This window comes from Musca autumnalis, unplaced genomic scaffold (assembly GCF_047663935.1).
Source record: "Musca autumnalis isolate F117 unplaced genomic scaffold, ASM4766393v1 scaffold_3, whole genome shotgun sequence".
Taxonomy (NCBI): Eukaryota; Metazoa; Arthropoda; class Insecta; order Diptera; family Muscidae; genus Musca; species Musca autumnalis.
In genome coordinates this window covers 65,249,389-65,260,041 of record NW_027411866.1, presented here as the reverse complement: position 1 = coordinate 65,260,041, position 10,653 = coordinate 65,249,389, and the positions used below count along the sequence as shown (strand labels likewise).

At 36.9% G+C, this 10,653-nt stretch overlaps 1 long non-coding RNA gene across 1 annotated transcript; it reads left to right on the top strand.

The window, feature by feature from the left end:
* Positions 1 to 670: 670 nt before the first annotated feature.
* On the top strand, positions 671 to 9,006 carry LOC141399984 (uncharacterized). The gene is made up of 2 exons (XR_012412046.1): positions 671 to 1,031; positions 7,480 to 9,006. It is a non-coding gene; the product is annotated as an uncharacterized lncRNA (long non-coding RNA).
* The last annotated feature ends 1,647 nt before the right edge of the window (positions 9,007 to 10,653 follow it).

Sequence of the window (10,653 nt, the reverse complement as noted above, 5' to 3'; positions counted from 1 at the left end):
ATGAATATCGTTCTTGATAAGCCTGAGTGTGTCGGTAGCCAGCAGATAGTGATTGGGATGGCTCTCACTGTAACACCCGAGCAAGTACTGCAAGGAAATCATCTCATTGTGTTGCTGTACTGAAAGATTATTTGCCTCGTCATGTATATGGTCCACTGAGGAATTGAAGAGGCAACCTGTTGCTGTTCTCAGGGCGGCATTTTGACAAATTTGAATCTTATCACACTGCGTATCGGTGTCCGGTCAGCTGGTACAGCTTGTGTTTTATAGATCGAGTCTCTTTCATACATTTCTTTTTATTTTTCTCCAAACGAAACAGTTTTCCAAACACAAAATATATATGTACAATGAAAACTTGTGTTGTCAATAGATTTGATCATTTGGTACTATCGGCAAATTGAATTTTCTGCAAATACATCGCAATACATCACCTCAAAAGCCGAACAAAAAGTAGTAAAACCAATAATTAAAACTACGATAATCGTCAAAAACCGTTTAAAATAATTAAAAAAAATTAATTCGCCATAATTTCTTTAAAAATTAATAAAAATATTAAATTTTCATCATTTTAAATTAATGAATATCGCCACTATCGTTAGTCGACAATTTGCCAACCCTGACATGTTGATATCACAAATGCCAACACTGACATATCGATATCGCAAGTGCCAACACTGATATGCAGGAGTGCCAACACTGAGGAAAGAGAGAAACGAGAACATAAAAAATTGTCAAACAGCAGTGCGGACGGACATTTGCGTGGAAATAAATTGTTAAGAAACTGTGAAAAATCTAAATAAATCGTTTGCGAAATTAATAAAACGAATAAATAAAATTAAAAGCAACAAATATAATAGGGAAATATTGTGGAAAAAATAGAATTTGTGTGAAAAAAATAAACGAAATTCCAAGTGCCGGTATCAAGGAATCCACCTGATTGGCATAACAAAAACAACAAGCCGGCGTAAACCAGATGTCCCTGATTGCCGTACAACGACAACTAGCCTGAAATAAATAAGGAATTAGGTGAGGTGAGTTTACGGTGTTGTTTTCGTAAATATTCTTAAAATTTTTTGGACAAAATTCTTCGAAAATATTGTGGAAAGTGTTGTTTTTGGAAGCGGTAAATTACAACAACAACATTGATCTTCATACATAACCTACGTCAACATTGTGCTGTGAAATTAAAGGATGTTTCAACAAATAATAATAGGTTTTTTATTTTGAATATGAAAAATCATATTTTGAGAAAATAATTCGTAATAAATAAAACAATTCGCGTCGTGTAACAAAATAAACTAGAGAGACATATCATTGCTTTGTGGAAACGATTTGTTGGCGTACAAAAGTTATTAGTGATTAAAATAGAATTCAAGGCCACAAGAAGAAGAAGTAGAAAGTTGTTTTTTGGAATTTTTGAGAAATTGTCAGTAAATGCATAGCGGTTTCTGAGTGCATATGTACATAAATAGGGATAATTAAAGCACATAAGGTAAAAACAAAATAAATAGAAGAGAGTGTTGCCACATCGTTAAGATTTGCTAATAAAGGGGAATTGTGAATTTCTCGCTGGAATTAATTTAAAACCAATTAATACAAACAAAATCGACTTGATAGTCACTATAAATATAAAAAATAAGCGGTAATATTTTTTTTGGATTTTTTTTTGTAAAAAATAAAAATGAGAAAAAAGAAGGAAAAATCAATTCGACGTAAATTTTCCTTTGGTAACAATCAATTAGGAGCGTTTTTTAAAAATGGAAACTAATTTGGAAAAGTTTGATAGTGCAGCATGAAGAGCTGGAGCGACGTTGGATTAATTTGGTGGAAAGTTTTGAGAATTGCATGACAGAAGATGGTGATAGTGATGTAGTGGTAAACTCAGGTGAAATGACAGCTACGTTTGAAGAAGCTTCAGAGTTATACCAAGAGTGTAAAGTGAAACTTATTGAAGCAACTCAATCCAAATTGCAACCAAATATTCATGAGAGCACTCGAGTAGAATCCACCATGGGTCATCAGGAAGCATCAGGCCTAAAGCTTCCACACTGTGACATACAACCCTTTGAAGGAGCGTATTCAAATTGGCCTGCCTTTAGGGATATTTTTCAGGCGGTTATTATAGGCCACTCTGGTTTGTCAGATGCTCAAAGACTTTACCATTTGAAAAGTAAAACGAGAGGTGAAGCTTTGCAGATTGTGCAGCGTTATGAATTATGTGACGCCAATTTTAAATTAGCTTGGGAAGCATTGAAAAATAGGTTTGAGAATACTCGCATACTTGTTCACCAGCAAATGAAGAAACTTTTTGGAATTCAAGTCGCCTCCTGCGAAACTTCTAAATCAATTCGACACATCCAGAACTGTATTAATTAAAATATAGCTATTTTCAAATCTTATAAAATTAATATATTGGGATCCAATAATTGTTCGACAAAATTACCAGAGGATACATTGAAGTCATGGGAAGACTCACTTAGTGACCATAAGGAGTTGCCAACCTGGATACAATTTAATAAGTTTTTGAGTAAAAGGATTGTAATTTTAGAAACATTAACAGATTTAAAGCCGAATCAAAAGAAAATGAACATTATTCAAGGTCTCAAACATTTCACTTCCAATCAAACGAAGATAAAGTTGTGTGTAAAGAATGTAAGCAGAATCACGTTCTTAGCCATTGCAGCCAATTTAAATCATTTGTCGCCCTACAGAAGAATGAAGTTCGTGTATGCAAATATGTATTGTGTGAACTGTCTATCGTCGAATCATTACAAAGGAAAATGTCCTAGTCAAAATTCGTGTGCAACAGAGGCATCACACAATGCTGCATTTTGAGAAGAAAAATGATAATTATAATGATAAAAAAGGCGATAGAAGTTTAGATCAAGATCCAAGGTCATCTAACTCCCCTCCTGGAAGAAATAGCGGGGCGAATGATTCAGTCCAACTTTATTTTTCTCATGATAATAGTACGACTGTGCTGCCGACTGCTCTTGTCGAGGTATTTCATGCTGGTGAGAAGTTTTTGGTTCGAGCTTTATTAGATGGAGGTTCAGAGCGAAGTTTTTTGTCAAAAAGGATACAACAACAACTTAACATTGCTACAATAAGACATGATACGCAAATATGTGGGTTACGTGGAACCATAGTTGGTAGTTCACATGGAATGAGTAGTGTTATGGTAAAAGCAAGTTGCTCGGACTTCTCTCTGAAGATGAGTTTAATAATAGTTTCAAAGTGCGATCTGGATGCTGAGGGCCTGCGAGCTTGTCGGCACCTACCTCCAGGGGCTTTAACATGCCTTAACAATGAAGGGTTGTTGTACGTCGACGGGGAACTGCGTTTCTACCATAGACGATACAACACCCTTGATGTTGATAGCATTGTATATAATAATAGTCAATAAATAAACTTGTATATATTGTAAATATTAGTTATAGTTATTAGCTTTAAGTTGTAGTTCATAAGTAATAGTATTTAGTTAACCTAATGCGCCCTTTTTTCCTGGATTTTTTTGGGGCATATTTAACATGAATTTTGTATAATTTTAATTTCAATAATTGCGACTCGTGGTTCATCCAGAGCTATTTATAAATGTTTAATGTGGTAGATAGCGAAGTAGCTATGTAATACAGAATAATTAGCACAGTAAGCCATTTCTGTTAGTTTTAAGAATATATTCCTAATAAATATGGCCTTTGGCAAAAATTGAATTGAATTAATAGTTTCAAAGTTATCGCATTTTCTACCAGCAAAGAACGTTAATATTGATCATTTAAGTGGTGTTTCGGAATTAAAAATAGCTGATCCTTATTTTTATAAACCGTCACCGATTGACATGATTATTGGAAGTGTTTATTTGCCGCAGATTAATATGGAAGGAGTTCGACATTACATCTCTAAAGAATTGGAAGCCAGAGAATCTAGATTTCGGTGGTATTTATCTGGCCCCATGCCTGTTAACAATGTGAATACATTTAAGACTCCTGTATATGACAGTGAAGATATGGCTCTCCATGAGCAAATGAAAATGTTTTGGGAAGTTGAGAATATTGAAAGGATTCCTAACACAAATGATGACGATTCATACTGCGAAGAGTTTTATAAGAAAACTACATATCGAGAAGATAATGGCCGGTATGTAGTTCGCCTTCCGTTTCGCCGAGAGTACCCAAAGGATGTTTATTTAGGAACATCAAGGAATAGTGCCAGTGCTCAAAACTTTCGTATGGAGAAAACTTTGGAGAGGTCTCCGGAGCTGAAAGCTGAGTATAACCGTGTTCTACAGGAATATATTGATTTGGATCTTATAGAGTCTGTGTCACATCGTGAAGAGCTGGACGATAAGCAGACATCGTTCTGCTTGCCGCACCATGCGGTCGTAAGGCCGGACAGCAGGTCAACTAAAGTAAGAGTTGTTTTTAATGGGTCAATGAAAACTACAAGTGGCTTTTCTTTGAATAATTTTCTCCTACCTGGACCAACTTTGATAGCAGATTTGATGCAGGTTATAATTTCTTAGAGATTTTATGAATTTGTCTCCACCGGTGACATACAAAAAAATGCAATACCACCCAAATCTGGTACATCCGAAAGACAGAAAATACCAGCTAATACTTCATCGACCGAGCAGCGAGCAACCAGTAAAAACATATCAATTGAAGACAGTTACTTTTGAAATTAACTGCGCGCCTTTTTTGGCCTTAAAGACTTTAGTTCAGCTTGGAGAAGATTGCAAATTGAAAGATAGTTCGTCGTCTGAAATATTAAGGTATGAAACGTATGTCGATGATGTGTTGTCAGGAGGGCATAGTATATATGAAGCCCGTAATAAACAAAGTCAACTTATTGAAACTTTAAGGGGAGCAGCCTTCCCCCTGCAGAAAATGGCATCCAACTGCAACGCCCTGTTGGAAAACTTGGCCCGGGAGGATCTTCTTGATGAAGAATTTTTGAAATTTGATGAGGCAAGTACTACTAAAACCCTAGGAATTCGCTGGAATGCGAAGAATGATACTTTTTTCTACAAGGTTCAAAATGTTAATAGCACTCTGGTGGCTACTAAAAGAGATATTCTATCAGTGATTGCGAGGTTAAACGATCCACTTGGCTGGATAGGCCCCATCATAGTAGTCGCAAAGATACTTATGCAAAGTCTTTGGCAGGAAAAAGTTGATTGGAATGAAGCCATTCGTCCCAGTATTATGGTATTCTGGAAGAAATTCCTTGAAAACTTACCAAACATTGCTGAACTGGAAATACCTAGGTGGATAAGACATTCGCCGGAAGCAGTCGTACAAGCATATGGGTTCTCAGATGCCTCTGAGAAGGCATACTGTGCAGTAGTGTACGTACGAATTGAGCACCCAACGAGGGGAACAACCAGCCACCTGCTGGTAGCGAAAACAAAAGTCGCACCACTAAAGAGTTTAACAATCCCTAAATTGGAGCTTTGCGGAGCTGTAATGTTGGGGAAATTGATGAATTGTTTGGATATTCGATACGATTTTAAGAAGTTTTACTGGACAGACTCGTCGATCGTGCTTGGATGGCTTCAGAAAAATCCACAGTCACTTAAAACATTTGTGGAAAATCGTATTTTGGCTCTTAAAGAAATTTGTAACATTGAAGACTGTCGTCATGTAAGTACGGATGAAAATCCCGCAGATATTGGTTCTCGTGGCTGCACACCATACGAACTCAAGCAAAACGTTCTATGGTGGCATGGACCAACCTGGCTTCGAAACCCGTTAGAAGAATGGCCAAACCAAGAACTTTGGATCCGCCAATTATAGAAACAAAAAAGACATCAAACTTCTCTCTTCTTTTTAAAGATAAAGACATTTTCCAACGGGTTACATCTTTCAATAGAACAATCATAACAATAGTGCAAATTATTCGACTCTTTCAAAGACGTCGATGTCGAATCCACCCTGGGAAATGCCTTACTACCAAAGATCCGATTTCGACTGAGGAAATTATAGATGCTAAACGAAAAATGTCGACGTCGGCTCAAAAGACGTTTTACCCTCTAGATTATGAGCAGCTATTTCAGAAGAAACCACTTAACAAAAAGAGCACAATAATGAGTTTGAACCCCTTCTTAGACGAAGAAGGACTCATTCGAGTAGGAGGAAGATTAAATAACTCTGGATTGAGTTATAATGAGCGACATCCTATCCTTTTACCGACAAAATGCGGCCTAACGAAACTTCTAATCCAATATACTCACGAAACTTTGCTCCACTCTGAACGCAACATTATGCTCAGAGCCGTACGACAGGCGTATTATATTCCGAGGCTTCCAAATGTCATAAGAAAGTGCATAAGAGAATGTACGAAATGCACCATATTCAAGCAGAAGTTCCAGAATCAGGAATCCGCTTATGGGAGCTCTTCCACGAGAGCGAGTCACATTTTCACTCCCTTTCACTCATACGGGTGTGGACTTCGCTGGCCCTTTCAGCATTAAGTCATCTCCCCTCAAAAACGCAAAATTGTTGAAAGGATACGCTGCAGTTTTCTTGTTTTTTGTTTTGTACGCGAGCCGTCCATCTTGAGTCTTGCTCCGACCTCTCCGCAGATGCCTTCCTGGCTACTTTCTCTAGATTTGTTGGAAGGCATGGTATGCCGAAGACGCTCTTCTCGGATAACGGGCGTAACTTTGTCGGTGCTCGCAGAAAACTCCTTGAAGAACATGCAGCCTTTTTGAAATCTTTCGGAGAGAAACTCGGTGAAAAATACAGCGAGCAAGGATTTACTTGGACCTTCATTCCCCCTTATGCACCCCATATGGGTGGCCTATGGGAGGCGGGCGTGAAGAGTATAAAGTCTCACTTAAAAAAGGTCACTGTAAACTGGAATTTTACATTTGAAGAGTTTACGACGCTCCTCATACGCATTGAGGCTGTACTCAACTCAAGACCATTGTGCTCAGTATCGGAAGATCCAAATGAATTGGTCCCCCTGACCCCTGGTCATTTTTTGCGTGGAGCGCTTCTAACAGCTCTCCCTGAGTCATGCCCAACCATACCCATGAAGTCTCTCTCATACATTAACAGATGGCAGCGGTTAATAACACTTCATCACACATTTAGTCAGAGATGGAAAGCAGAATACGTCACTGAATTGCAAAGAAGATACAAGTGGAAAACTTGCAGAAATAATCTTAAGGAAGGTGATCGTTAGGTCATCGTTAAAGACGATTTACTACCACCATCTGAGTGGTGTCTAGGACGAATCACTCAAACTTTCACCGGAAAAGATAATAATGTTCGAGTAGTTAAGATAAAAACCAAAAATGGTCTCATTGTTCGCCCAATCGTTAAGGTGTGTCTTCTTCCCACTACTGCTCCTCAATCAGTTCCAGATCTTAAGCCTGATGAAGAAAAGTCCAAAAAATTGCTAAACCAATGATCAAATTAAAAATGCGAGTTTCTCATTGTATACGTTTTTCTTTTCCTTTCTTTCCATTCACAGGTACAACATGGCTAATGGCAATCCCAAATCACGATACTTTCTCTGTGGACGCAACCATCCTTTAAACCATTTTTTTTCACCAATTTCCGTAACAAGATGTTCTACAAGGACACACATATGCCTTAATTTCTTTGGGTACTGACGGAAACGATCATCTTGCCACCAGCAACTAGATGTAAACGATGCAACAAAACCACCATTTGATGATATGTCATGACCAGCCCCAGCATGATTCACATCGCGAAGAAGTAATCAAAGAGAACGGCCACGTAGATGACGTCACCCCGGTAAATTCCTCTGCTTATGATCCTTTTGCCAGCACCTATAGAGAACCCAGCCAACGAAGAACATAATGCCAAAAGAGATGTTCTCTAAAGTAACATCAGTGATGCAGCATGAATTAGCAGTGGGTAATAAGAGGAAGCATAGAGAGCTAATTGTGCGCGGTCCATTGGAAAAGTCCAAGTGCAATCTTAATCGACATATCATTTTGAAGTCACCCGCATAATCACCATCTTGTTCCCGGGAGTATGTTGAAGACATGTTCAACAGCAGTGATGCCCCCTTGCCTCATCATAGGGTTAAGATAAATCTTTAGTACTTATTGCTTATTATCGATATCGATTAATTTTGTTTAAAGAAGTTGATATTTTCGACCTTTTTGTTTTTACTGAAATGTTTGATTAATTCAAACTCGAGGTCAATTTTAGAAATATTTTATTTATTTATTATCAATATTTCGCAATTTCTTAAATTGCATCTTCAGGATGTGATAAACAATAATTTTCAAGAAGAAACATAATAAAGTAACATTATTAAAAACACAGAAGTTTTTCATATGAATCTAACAACAATAAGTATCATACCATAAATTCGCTAAAAACACGTAAAAACAAATTGTCAATTTACTTAAACCTAGGGTAGCATCACCACCATCGTCTACTGTTGTAAATATTGCACTGATTGTTTTCGGTTATTGCGATCTATGTATGTTCTTTGCTTTGTTAATTAGATTTGTGTAATTGAGAGCGCTGTTGTCTACATCTGTTTTGAAGTTCATTCTTGTCGTTGCTGGCACCTTTAAAATATGTAGCATCTCTATGGTGTATCGTTTGTTGTTGTGATGTTCGCTCTTCAACACTTTTACTTTATCGAAATCTGGTTGGTGAGTATTTTCTGCACAGTGGCTCACAAGTGCTGTTTTTGGTTTTGGTTTATTGTAGATCACACCCTGAAGATGCAATTCAAGAAATTGCGAAATATTGATAATAAATAAATAAAATATATCTAAAATTGGCCTCGATATCGATTGTAATTATCATGAATTTTGTAATTTAGTACGTTCTCTCTCATATTCACTTCTCATTGTTACTAATACTTGTTCATTTTGCATATTTGTACATACATATGTTAACACATACATATATACCATCAATCATACGTAGCGCTAGAAGCGCCTTTTTGCTTTTATGAAACCATCTTGAATGTTAGTCTTATAGAAGAACTCAATAAAGCAAGAACTTTAAATTTTGAATTATCCCATGATACAATGATACAAGGTAACCTCACGCTCACAGAGTTGTATTCGCTTTGCCGTCCCTTCATTGACAAAATTATTTTGACATACTTTGTATGTATATGTTAAAATATACATATGTATGTATGTCAGTTATATTTACACTTTCAATTTAAAAAAAAAATGTATTATTTCAAATTAAATGTTTCAAACAATTTGGAATCGATTCTTCCAGTTGGACTGGAGCTTAACTCTCGTACGGATCAGCCGATGTGGCACACACTTTGGGTATTTTTTGTGCTGTCGAGAAAAACGTGCAAATGTTTATTTACTTCCGATGCTGAAGAAAAATTTCGAGTGTTGTCAAAAAATTCTTTCTTAAAAGATCTTTGGAAAGAATGTCGATGATATTCAAGCCCATAGCCAGACTGATAACAAAAAGAAGAAAAATTAGGCAAAATCCAAATCCACTAATGAAACACCAACTGGGGGAAAGGATGAAACAATGCAGTCATTGTAGGACGGGTTAAGAAGGGATAAGATGAAAAAACAAACACAACAGCAAAAGCAGCACCAACATTACTCGAAGTAGCTAAAGGCTCTTTAATAGAGGATGCCGAAGAAAAACAATTCACATCTTCTGCTGGACTGTTGCCTTCCGACGCGGAACGCGACTCACAGCCGACCGTATGTGCCGAGACCTTAAGTGCTTTTGAGGAAAAGTTTAAGGAACTACTAATGAGAGGACGTTCCGTTTCTTCAATGAACAACTATACACTATTAACAGTAAGGAGGCAGGTACCTCAGAAGGTGTACTCCATGGATTTGGTTATTTGTCAAGATTATATAATTTCCTGTGATATGGTCAGCACACCGCTAAATACACACTCTTTACATGTGGCAGTCTATTTTTTGTAATTGATGGGTACAAATTTGAAGGATTACCTGCTGGAGGCCAATCGTGTACTGAAAATGGATGGCATGATGTGTGTGGTCGAGATTCAATATACAATGTCAACGATTTTGTAAGACAACTAGACTCTTTTGATTTCCAGTTGATAAGGAAAGATGTTGGTCAAAAAGTTTTTAAAAGGCTCGCAACGCATGCAAAGTGGGCAATGTATCAGTACAGAAAACGATAAATCTATATGCTGTGAATTTTGGATTACATTAATGCTTAGACATTTAGTTTAGAATGTGTATGTATATCGGTCCCATCCCTCGGGTATATCCAACACAAAATTGTTGGTGCAGTTTGGACACAACTTTTGGATCGTTATGAAATTTTTGCAGCATTTTTTTCGTAGGCAAGTACATACTTCTTGAGATAACCTAAAGGCTCAAAAAATCTGTGATTGTCCCAATTAAAGTGACTGATGAGCACGATTACGAATATGGTATCAGCTTTGCCCGAAATTTGCACATCGAAAAGTTTTTGCAAAGGTACAACAATCCAAAGAGGATGCTTACATCGATTTGAATTTTTTTTTCCAAAGGTATTCCTTGTGATCGTTGTATTATTCTTAAAGGTAGAAACAGATTTCCATATAACGCATACACATTTTTTGTAATTGGCCAGTTAGGGCGAATACGATTTTTAAAAATAATTTTTATTAATTTCTTGGTGGAGCTATGCTGAATGGTCAATATATTTTACA